Below are 24,326 nucleotides of genomic sequence, written 5' to 3' on the forward strand. Positions count from 1 at the left end.
GGAAGTTGGAGCATGGCTTGAAGTAGCCTGACCCATTGCCTCTGGAGAATGTTTTAAAATGCTCAGCAGAAAATTGAGGCTTCTTTGTTATACTTACCTTCATGCATACCACTCCATGCAATGAACGTTGTATAGTGTAATAGTTAAGAGTCCTGGTTATGCACTCAGTGTGGCTTTGGATCTTGTCTTTACTACTTTCAGACTGTACCACTCAATTGTTTCATGTAAAAATTTGAGATAATAGAGCCTATTTGATGGAGTCATTGGGATAATTTGACAAGATAATGCCCATAGAGTGATTCGCACGGGGCCTGGTTCATACTAAGCCTCTATAAAGTTGGTTGTTACTGCCACACTTTAATCCTATGTTATTTACATGTTTCACTTACACTGTCCCATTTAATCCTCATGAAACTCTATGATGTAGTGTAGGAATCATCACTCTGCTGCACACAAGGAAACCGTAGTTCAGTGGTATTCAAAGTCAGATAGGTTCTAAAGTTGGGGCAAGAACAAAATGTTATTTGTCTCGTAGGTCAACAAGTGAGTACACATATGTTGAGCACCAATAGTGTGCCATAGTCCGTTTTGTGCTTCAGGGCAGACTGTTAACCCTCAAGGCAGCTGGATGATATAGTCTTGCTTATATGAAGATAATTGAGGTTTAGGGAAAGCAAGATTTACTTAACAGTGCATGGCCAGTTAGGGAAAGAACCAAGGGTTTGAATAAGGTCCTGGAACACTAAGTCCAGTTTCCTTTCCATCTTAGCCTGAGTGCTTCCCTAATCATATAATTAATCTTTAATTATAAAGAATGCATTAGAAGATGAAGACCTTATGGCTTAATAATGCATCCAAATGAGAGCTAGCATTTTTAGCAGTGATTCTAGAAGGTAATTTTCTCCAAAATTATTTGAAGATCAAGAATTGGTTAAACTAGTTGGTCTATGGAGACCTTATCAGAGAAAACAGCATAAGTATATGCTCATGACATATACCATGAGCTTTGAAGACAGACACATAGAGCTGAGATCATATTCCATGACATTTACCACTCTAATGTTGTAGAAAAAATTACCTTTTAAAGTTCAATTTTTTTCTTCTGTGAAAGAAAAACAATACTACCTCTCAGGGGCACTGTGAGGATTACACATGTAATTGGAGGTAACAGTGCTTGTTCACTACCTGCTAGCTTTAACAAAGGAAAGTAGGCTTTACATCGAGCATTTGAACCTACTCAAATTCCTATGTGTATGTTCTGATTTATAGAACTAATTCCTATACAGATAGTTATGATCAACACTGAAAAAAATAAGGAAAAAATAATTTAAAAAATATATGTTGCTCTTCTACCACAAGTAACATATTGATTGACATTTTCCTTACACTGTGGAGAAGTTTCCATGAAGGTTCAGACTCTAGGAATAGGAGTGTAACATAGAAGGACATAGGATATATTACAAGGCACATGGTATACATGAAATTGAAGACTAGCTTTATCCCTGTGTACTTTCAAAAGGTAAAACGTTAACCTTGGACAGAAATTGTCCCAGGGGATATATAATTTTGATGCAGCCTATGCACGAGATAAAGAACTTTTAGATTTCTCTTAACATCAATTATCACCCTCAATTAATTTTTGTTGAGTATTCCTAAGTCATGGGAATATAGGAGCATAATAATTTCAAAGGCCCATTGGTACTGCAGTGTCCAATAGAATTTTTGCTGATAATGACTTTCTGTGCTGTCCCGTACTGAATATAGTTTGTATAACTGAAAAATTAATTTTAGAATTTTTTAAAAAACATTCTTCTCAAAAAATGTTTATTTATTTCGAGAGAGAGAGAGAAAGGGCACAATCGAGAGAGGGCAGAGAGAGAGAGGGAGAAAGAGAATTCCAAGTAGTCTCCATGCTGTCAGCACAGAGTCCGATAGGGGGCCTAATCTCATGAACCATGAGATCATGACCTGAACCGAAATCAAGAGTTGGACACTCAACTGCCTGAGCCACCCAGGCACCCTGACTTTAGCATTTTATTTAATTTTAGTTGATTTAACTCTAATAACTACACATGGCTAGTAGACATTGTTTTGGACAACACAGGTAGCAAGAAAAAGAAACTGTTCTCAGGTAACTTGGATTCTTCTTGACCACTGTGTGTGTGTGTGTGTGTGTGTGTGTGTGTACTCTTCCTGCAATATCTGCTCTGTCTCAGACTAAATATCCCTATTCATAGAATAAAAGGGTTTCACTAGTTCCAGGACTATATGCACACTGTTATTGAAGCCACCATGTCCTGTGCTCATGGCAGACATCACTAATTAAATCACCACACTTCCTTCCACTGAACCAGATGTGGCATTAATATCATCCTCCACATGATGTCCCAGAAAGCACTTGCCAGTAGATTATAATTGGCATGTGAGAAAGAGTTTGTCTGCTTTCTGTGCTAAAGAGCCTGTATAGTCTCTTCTAATTCCAAATTATTTGGTTGGGTCCAAATTTCCTTGCGTCTTATGAGGAATAGAATCTTATGTTAAAGGATATGGTTATTCTTGAAGCCAAGATGAAAATAATGATGATGATTCTATCATTTATGAATTTACCTAAATAGTTTTGAATCTGTTTCTACCATGTGATGGAAGGAAATCTGTCATTAGAATCAGAACAACTGAGTTCTAGTCCCAGCTCTTTTAGTTATTCGGTATGCAAAATCAGCAGCCATTCAGGGGATTGGGGCCTCAGTTCCTTCATCTGTAAAATATGGTGGATTAAATGGTCTACCATATCCATTACTTTAGCAATGAGTTAATGGCAGAAAAATACTTAACTAAGGGAAAAATACTATTAATATCCTGGTGGTGAAGTATGGCTGTTTAGTATGTTTAGGTAGAGTAGGTGGTCTTTGCCAAAGAGTACAGTTAATATTTATTTGGATTAAAATTGTGGCTACTTTATTTTCAAAAGTCGGTAGGGATAAGAAGGGTTATCTGTGATGACTCTTTAGGCACACACACACACACCCACACCCACATTCAAACAAATACTTGCTGATGCATATTTTACGTGAAGACTGTAGATATAAACATGAGATTAATGAAATGTGACAAGTGGAAGAGAACCAGGAAGTCATTTGTTATAGGTTGGACTTCCAGGAAACAAATACCAAGATGAAGATTAGCATGGACAAGGTTAATAAGAAAGTTGCTCTAATCAGCAGCTGTTGAAGAGAAGGAAAGGAAATAGGATTGAGATTGGGAAGAGGGAAGTCAATGTGTGATTTAATCTCAGTGGAACACCTTAGCCAACACTGCAGGCATTATGAAGATGGTGTGGTCTTCAGGTGTGTCTTGAGCTGGAGCAAGAGATCCAGGCCTTCATATTCCCATGAATCAACCAGTTATTGGATGCTGGAATTTCCAGGAAGGGAGTACAGCCTAGGGGAAGAAACTATCTTTAGTTGAGGTAATTCCCAAGGGTAGCTTGAAGCTGAGGGCTGTCTTCCATTCTCTAGAAGCTGGGAGAATAGTTCCTTACTCCTCAAAAGGCAGAGTTCTGAACAGCTCTTTGCAACATCCATCAAATTGTCTAATTCATCAGTGTTTTTTGAAGTATGACAACGAAGGCTGAGCTATAAATTGGCCTATCTGTCAATAAAAAGAATTCTTGGGTATAGTAGGACTAGAATCCAAGACTTCATGCTTCCAAATAAGTGCTTATCCATCTACTCACCCTTCTTAACTTCACCCGACAGAGTGTTTAAAGTCAGCATAATTCTGGTCATGTGCCGTGAGTCTTCAGAGTTGATTGTACACTCAGCATGGTTAATTAATCACAACTTTACACAATTAGGTGGACCCAGATGATAAGACTCAGCTGACTGGGCCCTCTGCCCACTGCTTGTCACTTAATCTCCTTACCTCTTATGGACACCGTGGTTCATTTTCTTAAGCATTTATTCCAAATAGTTTCCCTATTCCACAACCACTGGTTCCTTTTAACCTGTCTGTTTCAGCAACCCCAGTCCAAAAAGGAACTAATAAATATTAACCTAAAGAAAAAGGCTAGCATCCTCTCCCAGAATTTGTCTCATCCAATATGGTTATCACAAGAAGAAAGATTTAGAGCAGAGTTTTCAAACCTTGCCACTATTTGGGGCTGGATAATTCTTTTCTATGCAGAGCCGTCCTTTGTATTGTAGGATGTTTATTAGCATCCCTGGCCCCTATCAACTAAGAGACAAAAACACCTCCTCCAGTTGTGACCGCAAAAAAATATCTCCAGATTTCTAAATGTCTTCAGACATTACTAAATGTCTCCGGATATTACTAAATCCCTCTGGCTGAGAACCATTCCTACAGAAGTCTTCAGACTTAATACTTTCTGTTGCAAGGAAAGACCTGTCCTTCCTTTTCCAGTGCTTTCTATTCCTTTTGCTCCCACAGTCATTACCTCCTTCTGCCTCATGTATTTTATTTTATTTTATTTTTTTCAATATATGAAGTATATTGTCAAATTGGTTTCCATACAACACCCAGTGCTCATCCCAAAAGGTGCCCTCCTCAATACCCATCACCCACCCTCCCCTCCCTCCCACCCCCCATCAACCCTCAGTTTGTTCTCAGTTTAAGAGTCTCTTATGCTTTGGCTCTCTTCCAATCCTGCCTCATGTATTTTAAAGAAAACATGTAAAAATATGTTTTTAAGAAAACGTCTTAACATCTTGAAATTCCCTTTATTAACTTCCCTCATCTCCTTTCCCCCTTCTTTTCCAGAGTTCAGTTTTATCTTGGATATATATGTTTTCTTCCTGTATGTATTTTATATTTTTACTAGATATGTATGTAACAATGAATTGTGTGCTTAATATATTTTATAAGTGCTACTAAATTATATATACCACACTGAAAAATGCCTGTTTCTCATTCAACATTATATGCTGAGTTCCCTTTTCTGTAATGATGCATGTAGATCTGTTTTATTCATTTAAACACACTAAACTCTATTAATTCTTTTTCCTCTTTATGGGATTTAATTTGTTTTCCTTTTTACACCTTTATAAGCAGTGCTGCAGTATATGTGTAATATGTATCCGTGTCTTTCTGATACAAGGAAAATAATTTCCATAAGGGATAATACCTAGGAATAAACCAGCTAGATGGGAAGATTGTACACCTTTACTATGCAACTACTCACCAGAGTGACCTAATCAATTCACACTGCCATTCAGTAGTGAATTGAAATGACCATATCCCTAATCTTAGGCAACATAAGTTAATGTCAATTGTAAAAAAAAAATGTTTTTTTGCCTGAATGATGACTGATTATTTTTGTTTTTATTTTTATGTTTTGTGCAATTCAGTGGTCTTTATTTATCTTATTAATTTAATTTAACTTTATTTTATTTTATTTTATTTTATTTTTGTTTTTATCTTATTTTTTTATTCTCAAGTTAGTTAAACATACAATATAGTTTTTGGCTTCAGGAGTAGAACCCAGTGATTCATCTCTTACATTTGACACCCAGTGCTCATCCAGATAAGTGTGTTCCTTGATGCCTGTCACCCATTTAACACACTCCCCCTTCCACCCCCAACCCATCAACCCTCAGTTTGTTCTCTGTATTTAAGAGTCTCTTCTGGTTTGGGGTGCCTGGATGGCTCAGTCAGTTAAGTGTCCGACTTCGGCTCAGGTCATGATCTTGCAGTTCTTGAGTTGGAGCCCTCATTGGGCTCTGTGCGGACAGCTGAGAGCCTGTAGCCTGCTTCGGCTCTCTCTACCCCTCCCTCTCTGCCCGTCCCTCACTTGCACTCTGTCTATCTCTCAAAAATAAGTAAACATTAAGAAAAAAAGAGTCTCTTATGGTTTGCCTCCCTCTCTGTTTTTATCTTATTTTTCCCTCCCGTCCCCTATGTTCATCTGTTAAATTTCTCAAATTCCACATGAGTGAAATCATATGATATCTTTCTCTGACTGTCTAATTTTGCTTAGCATAATATCCTCCAGTTCCATCCACGTTGTTGCAAATTGCAAGATTCCATTCTTTTTCACTGCTGGGTAGTATTCCACTATATATTTATACCACATCTTCTTAATCCCTTCATATGATAGATATTTAGGCTCTTTCCATAATTTGTCTGTTGTTTATAGCACTGCTATAAACATTGGGGTGCATGTGCCCTTTCAAATCACCATTTCTGTATCATTTAGATAAATTCCTCATAGTGCAATTGCTTGTTCATAGGGAAGTTCTATTTTTAATTTTTTGAGGAACCTGCTCACTTTTCCAAAGTGGCTGCACCAGTTTGCATTCTCACCAACAGAGCAATAGGGTTCTCCTTCCTGCACATTCTTGCCAACATCTGTTGTTTCCTGAGTTGTTAATTTTAGCCATTCCAACCAAAGTGTGAGGTGGTATCTCATTGTGGTTTTCATTTGTATTTCCCTGATGATGAGTGATGATGAGCATCTTTTCATATGTCTGTTGGCCATCTGGATGTCTTCTTTGGAAGAGTGTCTATTCATGTCTTCTGCCCATTTGTTCATTGGGTTATTTGATTTTTGGGTGTGTTGAGTTGGTAAGTTCTTTATAGATTTTGGACACTAACCCTTTATCCAATATACCATTTGCAAATATTTTCTCCCATTTCATCAGTTGCCTTTTGGTTTTGTTGATTGTTTCCCTTGCTGTGCAGAAGCTTCTTATCTTGACGAGGTCCCAATAGTTCATTTTTGCTTTTATTTCCCTTGCCTCCAGAGACATGTCAAGTAAGAAGTTGCTGTGGCCAATGTCAAAGAGGTTGCTGCCTGTTTTTTTCCTGTAGGATTTTGATAGTTTCCTGTCCCACATTTAGGTTTTTCATCCGTTTGGAATTTATTTTTGTGAATGGTGTAAGAAAGTGATCCAGTTTCATTCTTTTGCATGTTGCTGTCCAGTTCTCTCAGCACCATTTGCTCTGGAGACTTTTTTTCCATTGAATACTCTTTCCTGCTTTGTCAAAGATTAGTTAGCCATTTATTTGTGGGTCCATTTCTGGGTTCTCTATTCTATACCATTGATCTATGTGTCTGTTTTTGTGCCAATACCATACTGTCTTGATGATTACAGCTTTGTAATACAGCTTAAAGTTTGGGATTGTGATGCCTCCAGCTTTGGTTTGCTTTTTCAATATTACTTTGGCTATTTGTGATCTTTTGTGATTTTTTTTAAATTGAAGGCTAACATGTATAGAGTATAGGCATAAAGATCACTGATCATAGTGTATAGTTTAACAAGTTTTTATATTGATGTATAACTGTATAACCATCTGGTATCTTATTGCTGCCATAACATATTACCTCAAATTTAGTGACTTAAACAATACAAATTTATTATTTTGTAAGAAGTTCAAAACTGGCCTCACTAGACTAATGTAAAGTTGTTGGCAGAACTTCATTCCTTTCTGGAGGCCTTAATAGAGAATCTGTTTCCTTGATTTTTCCGGATTCTAGAAGCTGCTGTGTTCCTTGGGTCATGGCTTCCTTCTGTCTTCAAAGCCAGCAACATTTCTCTGGCACTATATCCATTGTCCTATCTCTTTCTCTGACTCTCTTCTGCTTCCTTTGCCATTTATAAGGACCTTTGTAGGTACCTTGGGCCCACCTGGATCATCCAGGATAATCTCCCTATTTTAAAGTCAGCTTATTAGTGACTACAGTTTATTTATTTATTTTTGAGAGAGAGAGAAAGAGTAAGTGGGTCATGAGCAAAGAGAAAGGGGGATAGAGGATCCAAAGTGGGCTCTGTTCCGACAGCAGAGAGCTTGATGTGGGCCTCAAACTCAGGGACCATGAGATGATGACCTGAGCCAGAGGAAGACTCTTAACTGGCTGAGACATACAGGCACCCCTGATTAGTGACTTTAAAAGTTAGTTCCAGTTAGACCTTATTTCCATCTTTACTTTAATTCCCCTTTGCCATGTAACCTGACATATTCACAGGTTCTTGGGATTAGTATATAAATATCATTTGGAGCCATAATTCTGCCTATCACAAGAAAGTAGCTACTATTTTGATTTCTAGCTTCATAAATCAGTTCTGTCTTCATTTTGATTTTTTTTAAAGACACATGAAACCTACATTATGTATTCTTTTGTCTGTCTTTTTCCACTCAACATGTTTGGGATTTTATCTCTATTATGAATAGTTTGTTTTATTCTGTAATATTTCTTTATATACATATATCACACATCATTTATCCATTCTTCTGTCAATGAGCATTTGGATTGTTTAGAGATTTTGTCTAAATGAATAATGTACAAACATTTTTGAACAAGGATGTGTGAGCACCTGCACTCATTTCTATAGAGAATGTGCCAAAGAGTGGGAGTACCTCGTTTTAAGATAGACATTTATGTTTAACTTGAGCAGGAGCTGCTATGCAGTTTTCCAAGGTGGTTTTACCATTTTACACTTCCACCAGCAAGGTAAATAAGGTCCAGTTATTCTTCAGCCTAGCCCATTCATATTCCCCATCTTTTTTCAAATCAGCCATTATGCCTGATAAAGAGGTATCTTTCTGATCTAAAGAGGCATCCCATGATGGTTTAATTTGCATTGTCCCGATAGGTAATGATAATAAGTGACTTTCATGTTTATTGTCCTTTCACATATCTTCCTTGAGGTAGTGCTTGTTTAAGTTATTTATTTTTTAAATTGAATTTATAATTTCATTATTTATATATAAGACTTTGGGAGTTTGTTATATAACCTAGATATGCATCCTCCATCAGATACATATATTGAAAATATTTACTTCTAGTCTGTGAATTGTCTTATTACTGCCTTATTGATACTGTCTAATAAACAGAAGTTTTTAATCTTAAAAGTTCTTTCATCTTTAAAAAAATTAATTTTATGGTCATTGCTTTTTGAGTCCCACTTAAGACCTTTTTGCTTACCTAATAATATTAATTTAAAAAAATCTACATATTCTTCTAGAAGCATATGCCTTTCACATTTGGGCCTATGATGTATCTCAAATTAATTTTTATACATGATGTGAAGTAGAGGTAGGTTCACTATTTATGGACATCTAATTGTTCATATACCACTTTTTGGAAAGACCAGCTTTTCCAAATTGAATTGCAATGTGCCATATATTTTTTTAAACCAATGACCTGTACACCTGTGAGTATAATTTTTTAAAATATATTCTTTTGAGATAACATAATTGATTAATTTATAACATCAACTATATTGGTTTTTCTCTTGTGTTGGGAGTCTTGGTTTATGATTCTAATGATTTATAATTCTAATAAGATATTCCCCCTTTCATGGTGTGCATTCAAACCCAATTATTTTATATTTATGGAGAACGGAGACCACAGAAATGTGACTTTGGGTTCTTTTCTGTCAATTTTTCTACAAATTTTAATAGACTTATTTTGTAGTTTCCTTAGTCTTATGATATTGATTTCCTAAAAGTAAAAAAAAAAAAAAAAAAAAAAAAAGTGACAGATACTAACATTCACTGAGTATTCACTGTGTTCAAACACATAGTGTTCATGGTGAATCAGGGCTCCCTCAGCACAAGTTTACAATATACATACACATGAATACTTAAGAGCCATCATTCCATTTACTTGTTTAAACAGTCCTACCACTATATTCCTCATTCTACCAATATTATCCTTATTTTAATGGTAAATGATGAGTCTCAGGAAGATAAACTTATTTCTCTAAGTTCCTAGAGCATTAAATGTTGGTAAATTATGTGTTTTAGTCATAGTACCTTAAGACTTTAGGTTTGGAAGAAGCCCTAAAGTCTACTCCATAGAGTCATTTTTAGTCATCCACACCATCTCAGGTGGTCAAGAGGTCTTTCAAAAATAGACTGGGAACACTTCAGTGGCATGTTGCTATCTTCCCAAATAAGAATACATAACTTGGAAATTAAGAGCTTAATGTCTGGTTAAGATAATTATGAATACTGGCTCTTTCAATTAGCTCTGGATCCTTTAGTAATATAGTACATAATATATCCTTTAGTACATAGCATTTTTGAATCTCAATTTCCTTATTGGTTTTAGTGAAAAAGAAAAAGAAAAACAACCTGGGGTGCCTCGGTGGCTCAGTCAGTTAAGTGTACGAGTCTTGAGTTCAGCTCAGGTCATGATCTCACAGTTCATGGGATTGAACCCTGCTTTGGGCTCTAAGCTGACAGCGTGGAGCCTGCTTGGGATTCTCTTTCTTTCTCTCTCTCTCTCTCTCTCTGCCCCTCCCCCACTTGTGAGTGTGCTCGCTCTCTCTCAAAATAAATAAATAAATAAATAAATAAATAAATAAACAAACAAACAAATAAATAAATGTTTAAAAGATAATAATACCTATGTCACAAGGTTACCTTGAGGATCAAATGAGATAATGCCAACTTCTCTCCTAGCAGAGATCTGTATATAGTAAGTCCTATGTATATACTAGTGTTTATTTTTATTTCATCTTTGGAAAGCTCTAATTTAGAAAAAAAAATTGAATTAGAGTTTGTAGGCTTTTATGCCTGTGGGAAATTCAGAGCACAGCAGTGTCCGTCCTTGAGTTTTTGAAGCTAACCACTTGCTCTGTCTCAGTCTTCTTGTACCTATGGTTAACTTCCACTTTTTAAACTTCGAGTGTTATCCTTTAAAGATGATTAGTTATTTGTGTTAAATAATTAATATTTTTTACATAAAACTCAAAGTGAATACCATAGATAGGTAACCAAAATATGTCTGTCCAATGAATGAATGAATGAATGAAGTCCCTATACCCGCTTGGTCATTATCATTTACTATCATATTGTCTCTCCATTTAATTTTAAGGCCACCATATATTCTTTAGAGAATAATTGAGCTTTTGTCATTATAGATTATATAGATAACATCTACCACTTCACCCCTATAAAGATCATATTGTGTTTTTATACATGTTTTAAATGCATATAGTATCTCAGATAATCCTTACAGCCTTTCAATTATATTAGATATCATTATTTCCCCTGAAAGAAAAAGAAATTGCTACTTAGAAATGTTAAGTAGTTTAAGTGGGATCTGAACCCAGATATATTTGATTTTATAGTTTAGTTTCTTAAATACAGAATATTATTAACTCTAAGATGAATTGCCAGTGAGAAAGTAATTCTAGTCACCTCTTTTATGATTGTAATGGAGAAATGTTCTGTTCCCTTGACTGATTTTTCAGTTCTTTTAGAGTATTCCTTTTCTCTTTTCATTTCTCTCACCTGATATGTCCCTCTACACTCTTGACAGGTTGTTATTAGAAACATTTCTGCATATTAACTTGAATTAACTTACTTCTACCTCATAAACCAATGTATGAGTGACAGGTCCTTCAATACACCTGGACACATGAGATGCATCTCATCTCCACCAGTTTATGTGGGTCTGTCATACTCCATCTCACTATACTCCCAGATCCTTCTTTTTTCCTTCTCTAGAGGCTGAATATCAACTCAGCCAGCACTTTCAAGACTGTCTTTGCCCCACCTCTGAAAAAAATCATTGGCATAATCTCAAAGAGAACTCAAATGCATTATTACAAGTTGTAGTTGGATAATTCTGGGATAAATCTTCAAAGGAAGCAGACATCTGATGAAAAACAGTGACATGTGTTAGAAAGGGCACTGAGCCTGGAGTCGGGAGACCTTGATATGCATGCATACAAGTTCAGCCTTCCTGCCACTGTTGCTTCTGGGTAAGTTGTGTCACCTCTCTGAGTCTCAGATTTCATACCTCTGAAATGAAATTACAGATCGACTGAGGCAAATAAAGTGAAAGTATTCTATTTAAAAAAATCATGCCAACAGGCAATTATTGTCGTGAGAGGTGGAAAAATACATGGTTGATATTTGGGGTAGATTGTCATTCAATTTCTTCAGTAGGATTCAAGATGATTTTCTTATCTAATTAAGATTCATTTATTAATTCATAAATATTAATCAACTGATGAACTATAGAAGTAAAAAGTAATATACAAGATCAACCACTCATATATAAAAGTAATAATAAGAAAATATAATTAATGAAAGAATAGCGCTTATAATTGTGATATGAGCATTGAAAGATATAAGAATAAATATAACAAGAAAAATAAGACATCCTAAAGTAATACTAGTAGCCAAAGAAAAAGAAGAAAAAGAGGGATATATATGTATGTATGTATGTATGTATGTATACATATATATTTTTTTTCTTCTTGCATGAAAAGACACTATTTAAAAGCTGTCAAGTCATACCTAAATTTTGAAACAGGCATTTATACTATAGATTCCAAACAAAATCTACTATAGATTCCAAACAAAATTGGGAAGACCTTAATAAAATTATTCAAAAATTTATTTGGAAGATTAAATATGCAATACTGATTCTGTTATCTTTTTAAAGAATATTAGAATAATTAGAAAGGAGTTATATCACATGAATATTAAAAGTATTTTAGAGCAACAATAAGAAAAATTATGTGTCTTTAGTATCACAATATGGACAGACAGAAAGAAAAAGGAACTTAAAAGTTATAAAACCAGACCCTAGTGTGTACTGTGATTTTGGAAATGCAGAAAGTATTCACATTATTGGTTTAAAAAGAAATAGAAAGAAATGTGTTATTCAATATATGGTGATGCAGCTATGTTCTCCATTTGGAAGAAAAAAGTATATCTGTATAGGGGCGTCATTAGGTCTTTTTTTGAATAGTAAGGCCTTATTATTACTAAAACCCCAGACATCTATGCAAAGAATGAATGGATACTATAAGGTGAAAAGCTCTTGGAGATTACAGAAGCATAGGAGACATTCAAGTTCTAAACAGCCAGAATAGATAATATAGATTGAACATATGATCATTTATTGAATAATCCAGACAGAAAACAAATTAGTGGTGTGGAAAACAATCCAGACAGAAAAAAACTAGCCCTAGAATGGAAAGTTATTCTGTGCCTTAATTCAAAATTATTTCTTTAATGTCTCACTCAAAAAAATCAATCTATTCCATGAGCAACTTAACTTCTTGGAAGAACAAAGGTTGGCACTCTTTAAAAGAACCCTATGAAATCCAGCACTGTGTGATGTAAGGTTCATAGTGCCCTGTATGCATTGAAAAGTACTATTATGTCAAGAAACAAGAAAATGTGACACATTAAACTGGAAGAAGATCAGAAAATAGAAACACATATAGAAATGATTGAGTTAGCAGACCAGGATTTTATAACCGCTACTATAAATCCATTTAATGTGCTCAATGACTTAAAGGACAATATAGACTAAATATTGTGGGAAATGGGAGGTATTAAAAAAAAAGAACTAAATGGTAATTCTAAAGATGGAAAAGCAAATATAATTAGAAGAAAACACAATCCCTGATGAGATTAATAACAGATTAAATATTATGGGGAGGGGAAGACAAAATAAAATCAAAGAATTTGAATTCAGGGAATAGAAACCATCAAAACTTCAGTACAGAGGGCACAGCAGGAAACACAAGAAAAAAAATGCACAGTGCTCAAGTCATTGGCTACTGTTGGAATGCCTCAAGCAGTCTAACACACAAGTCAAAATGAGAGAAAAGAAAGGTGCAGAAAAAACATTTGAAGAAATAATGGATGAAGGTTTTCAGAATTTTAGGAAAACTATAAACTGGCATATTCAAGATGCTCAGAAAACTTAAGAAGGGTTAGACACAAAGAAAACCATACCAAGGCAATCATAATGAAATTCCTAAAAGCCAACAATGAAGAGAAAATTCTTAAAATCAACCAGATAAAAAGACATATTACAAACACAAGAATACTTATGTTTGAAAGACTTCTCATCTGAAAATTTGCAATCTAGACACTAATGAAATAGCACCTTTGAAGTGCTGAAAGAAAATGCATATGTTGACAAAGAATTCAATACCCAGTGAAGATATCTCCCAAAATTAAGGTGAAATGCCTTTTCAAACAAGGAAAAACGAGAGCATTTTATCATCAGCTAACCTTTTCTAAAAGAAATATTAAAGATGTTTTTTAGGCAGAAGGAAAATGATATGACAAAAACATGGGTTCACACAAAAGAAGGAAGCTTACCAGAAATAGGAAGTAAATTTACTCATATCTAAATGAGTAAATATTAGAAACAAACAAATTTGAGTTCTGTATTCTGGTAATGACAGAGTGCCTTGTGTAAGACTAAATGTCCATATGATAACAGTGATAAAAACTAGAAAAAAAAATGATTTCAGAATCCTAGAAAGCACTTACAAACAGGAAGAAACTGGACAGGATTTGTCTCTCAAAAAAGTGGGGCAGGAGTCTTAAAAAGCCAGAGACGAAATGAGACATTATATACATGAGAACAATAATAATAATGAAGGTTGGCATATAATCATACCAAAACAAACAAAAAAAAAAGGATGCTAAAATACAATGATGTGGAATCTTGAAAATGCTTACAGAGAGGCGCCTGGGTGGCTCAGTCGATTAAGCGTCCCACTTCAGCTCAGGTCATGACGTCAAGGTTCAGGGGTTCAAGTCCCACATCAGGTTCTGTGCTGACAGCTCAGAGCCTGGAGCCTGCTTTGAGTTCTGTGTCTCCCTCTCTCTGCCCTTCCCCTGCTCACTCTGTCTCTTTCTCAAAATAAATAAACATTTAAAAAATCAAAAAAAAAAAAAAAAAAGAAAAAGAAAGAAAATGCTTAGAGAGAAAAAAAAGTACATAAAACACTGGTCAACCTAGCATTCCATGTATATATACATATAAATATATTTCACAAATGAAGACAAAATGAGGACATTTTCAGATAAACAACAAATATTCTTAATAGCAGATGCACACTACAACAAGTGCTGAAATTCTTCAGACTAAGGCATATAATGCAATATAGAAATTTAGATCTATAGGGAAAATTGAAAAGCATTAGAAATAGCAGATATGTAAGTCAATATAAAACTGTTTCTTAATTTCCTTTAAATCCAGTTGACTAAAGTGAAAATAATGTGACAATAATAGCAAATGAAAGGAAGGAATCTTAAATGATATTATACTGCTATAAGTTATTGCATGTAAAGTCACATATAATTATTTCAAGTTAAACTGTGATAATGAAAATATAGTATCAAAATAAATCAATAAAATTTATTATATCTAATGTTATCTCTATTTATCTATCTATCTAATCTATCTATATTTCCATATCCATATCTAAAAGAGGAGATAGATGGAATATTTAAAATATATAGTGGTTGCCACAGGCTGAGAGGAGATGAACATGGGGAATTATTGTTTAATGGGAACAGAGATTCAGCTTGGGACAATGAAATAAGTTCTGAAAGTAGATAGTAGTGATTGTTGCACAGAAATGTGAATGTACTTGAAGTCACTGGTCTATACACTTCAAATTATGAGATGGGGGAAAAACAGGGTAGTAAAGAACATAAGAGGAAAAGTGGTACATTTAAACATGAGCATAATAATTTGATTTTGTATTAAATATAAAAGATCTACACTCAAAACACAAGGCAACAATTGTTAGATTGGAAAATGCAAGAGAGAGTAATGCAACATCGAAAATCCCCAGCTAGGCTAAAGGTAAAGAAGAGAGAAAAATACAACTGCTCAAATGAGGAATTCTAGAGAAAACTTTACCACAAGTCCTACAGAAATTGTTAAAATGATAATGTAAATAATTTTAGTTACTTAATTTGACGAGTCCATCAAGACTCCAGAACTAACATGAGAATTGAAAGTAAACATTTTTTACAGGAACACATTTTGTTTTTTTTATTTATATAAAGGAAAAAAATTAATAACTAAAATGTATGCCATAAAGTTCCACATATAGATGGGTTCAATAATTATTTCTAACAGTCACTGTATCAGAAATTACACCAATATTACATATGCTCTTCCTTAAAGTAGAGAACAATTGCTTCACAAGATCACTCTAAACCTTTTTGTAAAACCTGACATTAAAAAAAAAATCCATCCTAAAAATACATGTAAAAAATATTATCAAAATAACATTACACCTGGGACTTCTGGTTTCCAGTCTCTCATGTAAAAAGCTTGGAAGTTGTTCCTCCATCCCAAAGAATAAAAAGCTGAATAAACTGAAAAATCAAGAATTCTTCCATTTATAAAAGAAATGGGGGGCGCCTGGGTGGCTCAGTCGGTTGAGCGTCCGACTTCGGCTCAGGTCATGATCTCACAGTCCGTGAGTTCGAGCCCCGCGTCGGGCTCTGTGCTGACAGCTCAGAGCCTGGAGCCTGTTTCAGATTCTGTGTCTCCCTCTCTCTCTGCCCCTCCCCTATTCATGCTCTGTCTCTCTCTGTCTCAAAAATAAATAAACGTTAAAAAAAAATTAAAAAAAAAATAAAAGAAATGGGGTCACAGGGCAATAGCTACCCCCCACCCTCCCACCCCGCCAAACTGGAGAGACCAGTGGATGAATACAGAGGATCACAACTTGCCAGAGAGGTAGAAAACTCCAGAAACCAGTGCTGGAGTAGGAAAACCTCAACTGTAACACTACTGCTTTTCAACATCACACTGGCAATTCTAGCTGATACAATGAGCCAATAAAGGAAATACGGTGTAACAGATTGGGAAGTAAGAAATAAATCTGTCTTTGTTCATAAATGACATGGTCATCTATGCAGAAAATGCAAAAAGATTTGACACAGAAAAAAACTACTGGAACTAATAAATGATTATAGCAAGGTTGCAGAATACGAAGCTAACATATAGACATCATTTGCTTTCCTGTATATCACCAACGAACAAGTGGAATTTGAAATTAGAAACGTAATAACATTTATATTATCACGCCAAAGAATTAAATACTTTGGTATAAATACAACAAAACATGTTCAATGTCTATATGAGGAACACTGTAAGACTGATGACATAAATCAAAAATACCTAAATAAATGGAGAGATATTCCATAATCATGGATTGGAAGATTCAATATTATCAAGCTGTCAGTTATTTCCAACTTGATCTGTAGATTCAACAAAATCCCAGTCTAAATCCCAGCACATTATTTTGTGGATATTGACAAACTGATTCTAAGGTTTATATGGAGAGGCAAAATACCCAGAATAACCAACTCAATATTGAAAGAGAACAAAGTTGGGGGACTAGCTACTCAACTTCAAGACTTACTGTGGAGCTGCAATAATCAAGAGAGTGTGGTTTTGGAAAAAAATAATAAAGAGATAAATGGAACAGAATAGAGAGCCCCCAAATGGACTCATATATAGCCAACTGATCTTTGATAAAGGAGCAAAGGCAATGCAATGAAACACAATCTTTTCCACAGATGGTACTGGAACAATTGGACATCCACATGGGAAAAGATGAATCTACATGTAGACCTTACACAAAAACTAACTCAAAATATATCACAGATCTAAATGTAAAAACAAAACTATACACCTCTGAGAAAATGACATGGGAGAAAATCCATATGATCTAGGATTTGGCAGTGACATTTTAATACAGCACCAAAGGCATGCTCCATGAATCAAAGAATTGGAAAAACTGTGAAGATGGTGGAGTAGGAAGACCCTAAGCTCACTTGTCCCATGGATACAGCTATGTAACACTCACATCAGTGTAAATAACCCAGAAAATGACCCAAAGACTACCAAAACAAACTCTAGAACTAAAGGAAGAGAAGAGGCTACATTGAAGAAATTATAAAGGATGAAGATGCAGTTTTGGAGGAAATGGGCCATGGCCTTCCAAGGTGGGGAGGGAGCTAGTGGCATGGTGAAGGGACAAATAGCCAGTAGAGAGACAGAAAGGAGGGAGCAGTTTGAAAAATGCCAGGAGCAGATGGGAGGGAGAGTTATTTACTCATCTCAGAGCATGGCCCGGAGAGACAGCGGTCATGGGGACATCCCTTCAGGAACAAAACAGCTGGTAGGAACCATTTCCCTCCCTTCCAGTGCAGTGTCCACACTCACTACCTAACCTGCTTACAATAAGCCCCACCCCCATCCAACTTCCATTGATCCCCCTTTCCCTGTCATGCTTGCCTCAGTTTCAGTCACTGTGGGCTTCCTCCCCCAGAAGACCCACACAAACCCCACCAACATATCATCTCCTGACACACATGTTTTATAGGCCCTCAGTTCCAGTGATAGCAGCAGGGTCAGCAGGTCTCATTTCACAAGCAGACCAACACACACCTTGTGAAATTGCATCCCACCTGGCTGGGGGCCAAACACTTCTCACAACAAAGAGAAAGCCTCTGCAGATAACCAGACTGAAGAAAAAACAACCAGGACTCAACAGCGGAGCACATGCAACACACATAAGAAACACTACCTGAATCACAAGGGACACTGCACTCAAGGCACTATAGGACCTCTTCTTAATAAAGCCAGGAGATGTAGCTGACATTCCTAATACACAGAAATAGACACAAAAAGTTAGACAAAATGAGGAGACAGAGGAATATATCTTAAATGAAAGGATAGACAAAACCACAGCCACAGTCCTAAGTGAAATGGATATAAATAATATGCTGAATAGAGAATTTAAAGTAATTATCATAAAGATACTCAATAGACTTGAGAAAAGAGTGGAGGACATCAGTGAGACCCTTAACAAAGAAACAAAAAAGAACCAGTTAGAGCTGAAGAACACAATAAATGAAATTAAAAAAACACCTGATGGAAAAAAAAAACAGGCTAGAAGAAGCAGAGGAATGAATTAATGACCTGGAAGATAGAGTAATGGAAAGTAATCAAGCTGAACAATTGAGAGAAAGAAGAATTAGGCAAAATGGGAATAGACAGGGTACTCAGTAACTCCATCAAGCATAATAACATTCCCATTATAGGGATCCCAGAAAAAGAAGTGAGAGAAAAGGAGGCACAGAATTTATGTGAAGAAATAATAGCTGAAAATTTGTCTAATCTGGGGAAGGAAACAGATATCCAGATCCAGAAGGCACAGAGGTATCCCAACACAATCAATCCAAGGAGATCCCCACCAAGATACATAGTAATGAAAATGGCAAAAATTAGTGCTAAAGAAAAAAATTTTAAAGCAGTAAAAGAAGACAGTTATGTACAAGGGAGACTCCATAAGGTTATGAGAAGATTTTTCAGAAGAAATTGTGCAGGCCAAAAGGGAGTAGCATGATAAATTCAAAGGGCTGAAAGGAGAAAATCTGCAGCCAAGAACACTCTATCCAGCAAGGCTATCACTCAGGAGAGATAAAAATTCCCCAGACAATCAAAAGTTAAAGGAATCATGACCACTAAACCATCACTACGAGAAATGTTAAAGGAGACTCTCTGAGTGGAAAGGAAAGACCATAAGCAAGAGTCAGGAAAATAGAAAGCACAAAATCAGTAAAAATAAGTATATCTGTAAAAATTAGTCAAGTGACCCCCAAAATAATGCAAAATATGACACCAGATATCTAAAATGTGGGGAGGAAAGGAATAAAACATGAGTTCAAACTTAAGCAATCATAAGTTTAATGTAGGCTGCTATATGTAGAAGACGTTATATACAAACCTAATGGTAACCACAAATCAAAACCAGTAATAGATAATGCAAAAAATAAAGTGAAAGTAATCCAAGTTTATCACTAAAGAAAGCCAACAAACCATGAAAGAAAACAAGAGAAGAAAGAATCAGAGATAAAATTCAAAAATAACCACACAACAAATAACAAAATGGCAATAAATACATATCTGTGAATAATTACTTTGAGTGTAAATGGACTAAACACTCTAATCAAAAGACACAAGGTGGTAGAGTGGATTAAAAAAAAAAACAAGATCAATTTTTATGCTGCCTACAAGAGACTCATTTCAGACCTAAAAATACCTGCATAATGAAAATTAGGAGCTAAAGAAATATTTCTCATGCACATAGATGTAAAAATAAAGCTAGGGTAACAATACTTACATCCAACAAATAGATTTTAAAACAAAGACTGTGACAAGATACAAGAAAAGGACACTAAATAATAACAAAGGGGACAATCCAACAAGAAGATATGTCAGTTGTAAATATTTTTACACCTAATGTGGAAGATCCCAAATACATAAAACTGTTAACAGCAAACATAAAGGAACCAATCAGTAGTAATGCAATAATAATAGTAGAGGACATTAACACCACACTTACATCAATGGACAGATCCAAACAAAATCAACAAGGTAACAGTGGTTTTGAATGACACACTGGACCAGATGGATTTAACAGATATATTAATACCATTCCATTCTAAAACAACAGATTGCACATTCTTTTCAAGTTCATATGGAACATTCCCCAGAATAGACCACATATTGGGCCACAAGACAAGTCTCAACAAAATCAGAAAGAGTGAAGTCATACCATGTATCTTTTCTGACCACAACACTATGAAACTGGAAATCAACCATAAGAGAAAACCTGGAAAGAGCACAAATACATGGAGGTTAAATAACATGCTACTAAACAATGAATGGGTCAACCAAGAAATCAAAGAAGATATCAAAAGTTACATGGAGAGAAATGAAAATGAAAACACAACAGCCCAAAATCCTTGGGATGCAACAAAAGAAATTCTAAGAAGAAAGCTTCTAGCAATACACGTCTATCTCAAGAAGCAAGAAAAATCTCAAACAACCTAATCTTATGCCTAAAGGAGGTAGAAAAAGGAGAACAAACAAAACCCAAAAACATCAGACAGAAGGAAATAATAAAGATTATAGCAGAAATAAATGATATATAAACTAAAAAAAAAAAGGTAATTAAAACCAGGAGCTGTTTCTTTGAGAAGATCAACAACATTGATAGACCTTTAGCCAGACTCTTACAAATAAAGAGAGAGAGAGGGAGAGAGAGAGAACTCAAATAAGAAAAATTATAAATGAAAAAGGAGAAATAACAACCAACACTACAGAATTACAAACAACTGTAAGAGAATATTATGAAAAATTATATGCCAACAAATTGGACACCTAGAAGAAATAAATACTAGAAACATAACCTACCAAACCAAAGCAGGAAGAAATATAAAAATTGAACAGACTGATTAGCAGTAATGAAATTGAATCACTAATCAAAAACCTCCCAACAAACAAAACTCTGAGACTAGATGGCTTCACAGGTGAATTCTACCAAACATTTAAAGAAAAGTTAATGTCTATTCTCAAACTATTCCAAAGATGGAAGAGGAAGGAAAACTAACAAATTCATTCTATGAGGCCAGTAATACCCTAATACAAAAGCTAGATGAAAAGACACCACAGTAAAAGTCAACTAGAGGCCAATATCTCTGCTAAAATAGATGCAAAAATCCTCAAGAAAATACCTACCAAATTGAATCCAATAACACATTAAAATAGTCATTCATCTCGATCAAGTGGTATTTATTCCCGGAATGTAAGGGTGGTTCAATATTTGCAAAAAAGTCAGCATGATACACCACATCAGTAAGAGAAAGGATAACCATAGGATCATTTCAATAGAAGCAGAGGATACATTTGACAAATTACAACATCCATTCGTAATAAAGACCCTCAACAAAGTAGGTGAAGAGGGAACATACCTCAGCACACCTCAGCCCATAGACAACATCATACGTAATAGGGAAACACTAAGCTTTTCCCCAAGATCAAGAACAAGATAAGGATGTCTACTCTCATCACTTTTATTCAATATAGTGTTAGAAGTCCCAGTCACAGCAATCAGACAAGAGAAGAGAAGGGAATAAAAGGCATCCATAGTGGTAAGAAAGAAGTAAAACTTTCATTATTTATGGATGACATGATACAATATATAGAAAACCCTAAAGACTCCACCAAAACAACTACTAGATATGATAAATGAATTCAGTAAAGTCACAGGATATAAAATTAATTTACTGAAATCTGTTGCATTTCTATGCACTAATAATGAAGCCATAAAAAGAGAAATCAATAAAACAATGCAATTTACAGTTGCACCAAAAATAATAAATACCTAGGAATAAACTCAACCAAAGAGGTGAAAGATTTATACACTGAAAACTATATAACATTGATTAATGAAATTGAAGATGACACAAACAAATGGAAAGACATTCCATGTTCATGGATTAAAAGAACAAATGTTAAAATGTCTATACTGCCCAAAGGAATCTACAGATTTAATGTAATGTCTATCAAAATACCAACAGCATTTTTCACAGAACTAGAACAATCAATACTAAAATTTGTATGGAACCCCTCATAGCCAGAACAAACTTGAAATAGAATAACAAAGCTGGAGCTATCACAATTCCAGACTTCAAGTTATATTACAAAGCTATAATAACCAAAACAATATGGTACTGGCACAAAAATAGATACATAGATCCACAGACCATAATAGAAAGCCCAGAAATCAACCCACAATTATATGGTCAGTTAATCTTTGACAAAGGAAGCAAGAATATACAATGGAAGAAGACAGTCTCTTCAACATATGGTGTTGGAAAAATTGGACAGCTACATGCAAAGGAATGGAAATGGACCACTTTCTTTCACCATAAACTCAAAATGGATCAGAGACCTAAATGTAAGACCTGAAACCACAGAAATCCTAGAAGAGAACATAGGCAGTAATTTATGTGACATTGGCTGTAACAGTATCTTTCTAGATATGTCTCTTGAGGCAAGGGAAATAAAAGCAAAAATAAACCATGGGGGCTACATCAAAATAACAATAAAGGGTTAGTATGTGAAATATATAAAGAAGTAATACAGCTCAACACCATAAAAACAAATAATCCAGTTTAAAAAATGGGCACAAGACATGAATAGATATTTCTCCAAAGAAGACATACAGATGGCCAACATACACATGAAAAGGTGCTCAACATCATTCATCACCATGGAAATGGAAATCAAAAGCACAATGAAATATCACCTCACACCTGTCAGAATGACTGAAGTCAAAAAATGCAAGAAATAACTGTTGGCGAGGATGTGGAGAAAAAGGAACCCTTGTGCACTGTTGGTTGGGAATGCAAAGTAGCCACTGTGAAAAACAGTATGGAGGTCCTCAAAAAATTAAAAATAGAACTACCCAAGATCCAGGAGTTGCACTACTGGGTATTTGTCCAAAGAATATGAAAACACTAATTCAAAAAAACAAAAAACAAAAACAAAAACAAAAAAAACCCAGGCATCCCTGTGTGTTGCAGCATTATTTACAATAGCCAAATTATGGAAGCAGTCTAGGTGTCCATTGAAAGATGAATGGATAAAGAAGATTTAGTGTGTGTGTGTATATATATATATATATATATATATATATATATATATATAATGGAATATTATTCAGCTATAAAAAAGGATAAAATTTTGCCATTTGCAACAACATGGATGGAGCAAGAGTGTAAAATACTAAGAGAAATAAGCCAGTCAGAGAGACAAATACCATATAATTTCACTCATATGTGGAATTTTAGAAAGAAAACAAATCAAAGGAGAAAAAGAGATAGACAAACCAAAAATCAGACTTGGCTGGGAAGATGGGTTAGGGGTTAGGTGAAACATATATAGGGGATTAAGAGTCCGCTTATACTGAATGAGTACTGAGTAATACAAAGAATTGTTGAATCAATATGTTGTACACCTAAAAGTAATATAATGCTGTATATTAACTACAATGGAATTACAGTTAACAAAGAAATGGACCAAAGACCTTAACAGATACCTCAGCCAAAAAGATGTACAGATGGCAAGCAAGTAAGCATACAAAAATCTGCTCCACAGCAGATGTCATTAGTGAAACACAAATTAGAACAAGTACACACCTATCAGAATGACCAAAATCCAGGACCCTGAAAATACCAGGTGCCAGTAAGGACATAGAATAATAGACGTTTCATTGATTGCTGGTGGGAATGCAAAATGGTACAGCCACTTTGGAAGACAGTTTGATGATTTCTTATAAAACAAAACATACTCTTTCCATATGACCCAGCAATCATGCTCCTTGGTATTTGCCTAAAGGGGTTGAAAACTTTTGTTCACATTAGAACTTGCATACAGACGTTCATATCAGGTTTATTTTTTAATTCTCAAAACTTGGAAACAAGGAAGATATTCAAGTGAGTGGCTAAATAAATTGTAGTACATCCAGGCAATGGGATATTATCCAGTACTAAAGGAAAATGAGCTATCAAACCATGAAAAGGCAGGAGGATCTTAAATGCATATTGTTAAGTGAAGCAAACCAATCTGAAAAGGCTATATACTGTATGATTCCAACTATATGACATTCCCTTAAAGGCAAAACTGTAATATAGTAAAGACAGTGGTTGCCAGG

This window comes from Panthera leo, chromosome D4, assembly GCF_018350215.1.
Source record: "Panthera leo isolate Ple1 chromosome D4, P.leo_Ple1_pat1.1, whole genome shotgun sequence".
In the NCBI taxonomy this organism is placed as follows: Eukaryota; Metazoa; Chordata; class Mammalia; order Carnivora; family Felidae; genus Panthera; species Panthera leo.